Source organism: Pinus tabuliformis, chromosome 1_1 (assembly GCF_031772625.1).
Source record: "Pinus tabuliformis cultivar Carrire ecotype Pingquan chromosome 1_1, CPIR1, whole genome shotgun sequence".
NCBI lineage: Eukaryota > Viridiplantae > Streptophyta > Pinopsida > Pinales > Pinaceae > Pinus > Pinus tabuliformis.
The window spans coordinates 457,576,670-457,583,057 of NC_142297.1; positions in this window are offsets into that span (position 1 = coordinate 457,576,670).

Sequence of the window (6,388 nt, forward strand, 5' to 3'; positions counted from 1 at the left end):
AGTACCTTACCAAGTACTTCCCAACACTCAGATCCCCTAAAATCCTCATTTTTGCACAAACCCTAGTTTCTAGCTACAACCTGACAGTTTTCTAGGTTTGGCTTGTGTTTTGCCCTTTTGGACCCCTTCCCCTCGCTCAATCTCTGAGATTCCACTTTCCCCTGCTTCCTAACATCCCTCCCCACTCCTAAAAATTTCCCCAAGAATTTAGAAGCCCTCTATCCCCTTCATTCCGCTTCATTTCGACAAAATTCCTTGTTTCACACATCGGGACAAGTTTCACTCAAAAGTTGTTTCTGAGCAATCGAAGATGAATTTTTCAAAACTGAGAGAGGTTTTTGTCCACAACATGCCAAGGAAGAAAAAAATCCTTCACTTTTTACACAGGTGTCACGGTTTGAGAAAAATGTCAAAAATACCGGCGAGAACAAAGGTGCTCCAAGGACGGTTGGCCAAAGCACAAAAACGAAGGAAAACGCCCGATCCACTCCAAATTTTGGCCAAAGCCTCTTTGACTGAGCATGGTACTTGATTGGGGACTCCCAGCCCAAATTTCAAGAAATTTGGAGAAAATTTTGTCATTTGTGAATTTTTTGGGAAATTGATAGGTTTTGGCCTTTTGACATGCAGCGCCCCGTGCGCTACGCTACATGGGGGCAACTCAGAACGGGAAAAACTCAACATTTTTGGAATTTTCATGCAAATTTACACCTACCTATGGATGGAATTCAATTTTTATGGAGATTCGAGCCTCCAAAAGGTCAAAACACATGCAAATTTTGACATTCTGCCCCTATTTTGAGTTGCAGAAAGCTGTCTTGGGAGAATTGAGTTTTGAGGGGTCAAATGAACTCCAAATTCAAAACGTCCGGTGGGGCTGGAAAGAATACTCGCAGACCTTTCCAATGAGCTAGCTTTCACCTGATTTGGACACCAGAAAGGCCCTCAAACAGGCCTCCTAATGTGCGCTACGTGTCAGGCACATGTGCGCTGCATGTCAAGGAATTTTGCCTATTTTGACCAGTTCGGCCAGAAAAACACTGTTTTCACTTGGTTTAATGTTTTGGGCATGTAAATCATGGATTTTTATGTAACTTTCATGGCTCTAAGATACTTTTACTCTCCTTGATCACTTCTAGAAGTTTCTTGAATGTAAATGGTAAAAATTTAATGCATGGATAGGTTTCCTAAGTTTTAGAGGCAAGTTGTTTTGACTACCTATTATCTAGTGCTCAGTTTAGAATTAGTTGAAACAGCTCCTAGGAAGTTGAGCTCGACCCCTAGAGGTGGGGAAAGGAGTTAGATCATCTATATTATGCCTTCTCTTGCTCATTTTCATGGTTGGACTCTTGAGGGAGAAGCTCCTATTGTATATTTTACTTATATCTCTACAATTTGAGGAGAAGGAAGACCAGGGTTTTGCAGACATCATTGGGATTCTTGTGGACTCTTGTGTTGATGGTGTGTTCTCTTATTGTAATCATAAGTGTGTTTATGTGTTCCATCTCTTTCTTTACTGCATCTTATTAAACAAATGAAGTGATAAAGTTTGAATTCATGCTTGCCATGCTCAACTTTCAAATTTGTTTAATGTTTATGTTTTCCACTGTCTAGAGAGGATTCAAAGTCATTGTTTGCCCTCTTTAGCTTCTCTTTTTTCTTCCTTGATCATCCATCTCAGATAAAGGCATTAGCACAAACTCCTACCTTGCCCCAAAGACCCACCTGCAAAAACTGAGCTCAATCCCCGCACCCTGAATTGCACTCCCTCCAATTGCCACCAAAAACCCCAAAAAAACTTTAAATCGACCTGCCTTATCAGTTTACTAGCCTAATATCAGTGTTCCTAATTGGGTCAGCTCATCCTATTGAAAGATCTACCGAGTTCGACCGGAGAGAGCCTTCTCATACCCCGTAGGGCTAGCTACGAGGTGAAATGGTTTGATGTTGCCTTGAAGGTTTACCTTCCTCAGCCTAGGGTGAAATCTCAAGCGCTAACAGAAGTATTGCAGAATTGCCCATCCCAAAGGCAGGCTTTGTTAGCAGCCATTGCTGGGATTGACCCAAAGGATTCCAATCTTGTATCCTTCAATCAGAAAGGATACGATCCTCAATTACCAGCTCAACTAGCTTTCCTTGTTCAAGTGAAAGCCCTCAACAACACTGTTCATCAAACAATTATTGATGAGGGGGCATCTACATGCATTATGTCGATGAGTTGCTGGAAAAATTTAGGATCTCCAACCTTGTCGCGATCTTTGACGACATTAAAAGCATTCGACGGAAGGACATATACCCCATATGGTATCCTAAGTAACTTGAAAGTTGAACTAGGAGGGAAAACGGTACAAATAGATGTTGAAGTCATCAATGGAAATCTTGATTACAACATACTACTAGGAAGACCATGGATATATGCTATGGCGGCTGTTGTGTCGACCTATTTTAGGAAGATTGCATTTCCCTTTCAAGGAGGGATTACAATCGTCGATCAACAAAACTTCCTCCCCAATGGTTCTCAAGTTACAGGAAGCATTACCATGATCCATGGAAACCCCCATTCGCTTCAAAATATCGGAGTAGGCCTACTAAAAGATCCTATACTAATGGGAACTTTCGCCCTTCCACCTCCAATCAACCTGGCGGAAGTAGCGTCGATAGGAACCTGCAATATGATATCTTCTAAAAAGATCTCAGAAAACGATATCGACATGGATCATGCCATGGTTTTGCCCCCAAGCCCAATGGAAATATTGTAGCAATCAATGTTCCTAGCATGGGGGGAAAACCCAAATTAACGCTCATCAAGCGTTTGGAAAGATAGGTCTAAAGAATATGGTACCCCTTCAGATCCTTGGTCGCAAGTGCATGTCACCGACAAAGGAATTGTCCAATCAATGGTAATCAAAGGGGCACCTTGGAATGATTCCCACCATCGTTCCCTTCTCTCGGATTGTGGAGAAGATTCTCAAGATGACCTTTATCATCCTTCAGTCTTTGATTTCCTATCAAATACTGTAAACACGGTGGATTCCGAGCGAAACTTGTCCACTATTGAAGAGACTATCACCATAAATATCTCGACCAAAGCAGATGTTGTAGAGAATATTTATGTTGGCAAATGTTGTTCTCCCTCAGAACTGGAAATATATAACGCTCTTTTTCGCGAATTCAGAGATGTCTTTGCTTGGTCATACAGTGAAATGCCAGGCATTGACTCGAGTGTCATTGAACACGAAATTAAGATGTATCTAGACGTCAAACCAGTGCGACAACGGCTAAGGTAGGTGCACCCCAAGAAAGACGCTGCCATTAAGGCAGAAGTTGAAAAACTTCTCCATGCTGGTTTCATCTACCCAGTTCCTCTAACCGATTGGGTATCGAATATTGTCCCTGTCATGAAAAAACAAGGAACAATTAGAGTGTGCGTCGATTACAGGGATGTAAATCAGGCTTGTCCAAAAGATAACTACCCTACACCCTTCATTGACCAGATAATTGATGAATGCGCTGGATGTGAAATCGTTTCATTCATGGATGGATTCTCCGGGTATAATCAAATAAATATCTGCCCATAGGACCAGTCAAAGACTGCATTTATTTGTCCGTGGGGCACGTTCGCATATCGAAAATTACCCTTTGGTTTGAAGAACGCAGGGGTGACGTTTCAGAGGGCAATGAATTATGCCTTCCATGACATCAAAAACATCGTTCAACCATACCTAGATGACCTACTGGCTCATTTGCGAAAGCGAACTGATCACCCGCAGCATTTAAGAGCGATATTTCTATGTTGTCGACACTACAAGATACGACTCAATCCACACAAATGTGTATTTTACGTCAGTTCTGGTCGTTTTCTTGGCTTTTTAGTCTCGAGGGACGGGATTCGACTCGACCCATGTAAGGTCCAGGCAATCATAAATTTTCCTCCACCTTCAAATTTGCTTCAGATTCAGAAACTCCAAGGGAAAGCGAACTTTCTGAGGAGGTTCATTCCAAATTACGCCGAATTTGCTAAAGGTTATACACGTCTTTTGAAAAAGGAAGTGCCCTTTGTCTGGGATCAGGTTGCACAAGTTTCCTTTGATGCTTTAAAAGAATCACTAATGAAAGCATCATTAATGTACGCTCCTGATTATCAAAAAGATTTTAACCTGTATCTGGCTGCAGCAGATATGACCATCACAATGGTTTTAGTTCAAGAAGTCGATGGAATTGAACATCCTATATATTATTTAAGTAAAAACTTAAATGATACAGAAAGCAAATATTCTTACGTTGAAAAGCTAGCACTTGCAGCTGTTCAAGCGATACAGATATTTCGACACTATGTCCTCTTTCGGAAAACTACCATTCTGTCAGATTGCAACCCCATGACTTATATATTGTCGCGACAGTTGCTGGGGGGCAAATATTCAAAATGGATAGCAATCCTACAAGAGTTTGATCTGGAATTTGTAAAATAGAAGTCGAAGAAAGCTCTAGTCTTCACAGAATTTTTATGCGATCTCCCATCGTCGTCCAACGATGAAACATCCGAAGAAACAATCATGGACGAAAGTTTGTTTTTGATATCTTCAAGCAACGAGTGGTATGGAGATATAATAATTTATCTCCAAACCCAAAAATACAGGCCAAACACCTCCCACTCCGAACAAAAACGTATTCGATACCAAGCAAAAGACTACATGATTGTCGGTGATACACTTTACCGTCGTGGTATCGATACAGTTTTGAGAAGGTGCCTCACCCATAAGGAAGCCGAAAAAGTCCTGAATGATTGTCATTCAGGCGCGTGTGGGGGGCATCAATCTGGATATGCTACAGCGCAAAAAATCTTACGAGCAGGATACTTCTGGCCAACAATGTTCAAAGATTGCATAACCACAGTCAGAAGTTGCCATGCTTGTCAAATTTTCAATAGCAAAACCAGAAGACCACCCGCACCTCTACAGCCAATAGTGGCTGTTGGGCCATTCGCCAAATGGGGCATCGATTTCATGACATGTAACCCCAACTCGACCGGGGGGCATGGGTATATCATAGTCGCAGTTGACTATTTTACCAAATGGGCCGAGGCGATGCCTACATTAGATAATACTGGTGAAACAACTGCCCTCTTTTTTTCAATCATGTAGTCGCCAGATTCGGCATACCACAGGCTATAGTCACAGATCATGGATCGCATTTTCGCAATCACATGATCATCGAATTAGCTGCCAAACTAGGGTTGTCTCACGATAGCTCTACCCCATATTATCCGCAAGCCAATGGACAAGTTGAAGCAATCAACAAGGTCCTAAAGTGCATGCTGCAAAGGATGATTGGAGTTCACAAAAGAAGATGGCATCTAATCCTATACTCAGCTTTGTGGGCTTACCAAACATCGGTAAGGAATGTAACCGGGTTTACACCTTTCCAACTGGTATATGGCCTAGAAGCAGTCTTACCAATCCAGTGCGAAATCTCGTCTCTCAAACTCGCAATTGATCTCCTCCCCGGAACTTCAGAAGAAGAAGCTCGTTTCTTGGAATTAATCCAATTGGATGAAACCCGTCATGATGCCGCTTTGGCTAACGAAGCCCATAAGAAATGAGTCAAGGCACAGTTCAACAAAAATGTCAAACCCCGTGTCTTCTCAGAAGGTGACTTGGTCTTGCTTTACGACCAAGAATCCGATAAATTGGGAGCAGGTAAATTTAAGTCTTTATAGATGGGCCCCTATATTGTTAAACGAGTGCTAGCAAAAGGAGCCTACGAGTTAATGGACTATGACGGAATTCCACTGGCGCAACCTCGTAATGGGTTGTACCTCAAGCGTTACTATGAGTAATGGTAACCTGTATGCTTTTGTTATGTTTTTGTTTTCACTAAAGTGATTATTTTGGTCAAGTAATCCACTTTTTACATTTGTAGCAGATGTCAAACCTATTGGAGTCATGTGTTGGATATGCCGACGGAGCGAGTCGTAGTTCGCAGAACCTATCTTCCGCAGCCTGGGCTATTTTTGATCCAAGTGGCGAGTTAGTAAGTTTAAAAGGGGTATGTATTGGTCGATCAACAAATAACATCGTTGAATATAGCGCGTTGATAAAACTTCTCTCTGATGCCATCACACATGGTATATGCCGACTAATTGTCAGGCTAGACTCACAACTCGTAATACTACAACTCACGGGTGTATATTCCGTCCGAAACCCAGCTATTTATCGCATGTTCCTAAGGGTTAAGATTTTGGAAAGACAATTTGATTTTATTCAATATCAACACATTTCCAGAAACTTAAACACATTAACTGACTCATTAGCAAATTATGTGTTAGATAGACATTTGCAACATTTATAAAAGAAAACATACTATCAATGTTTGCATGTGGATCATGTAA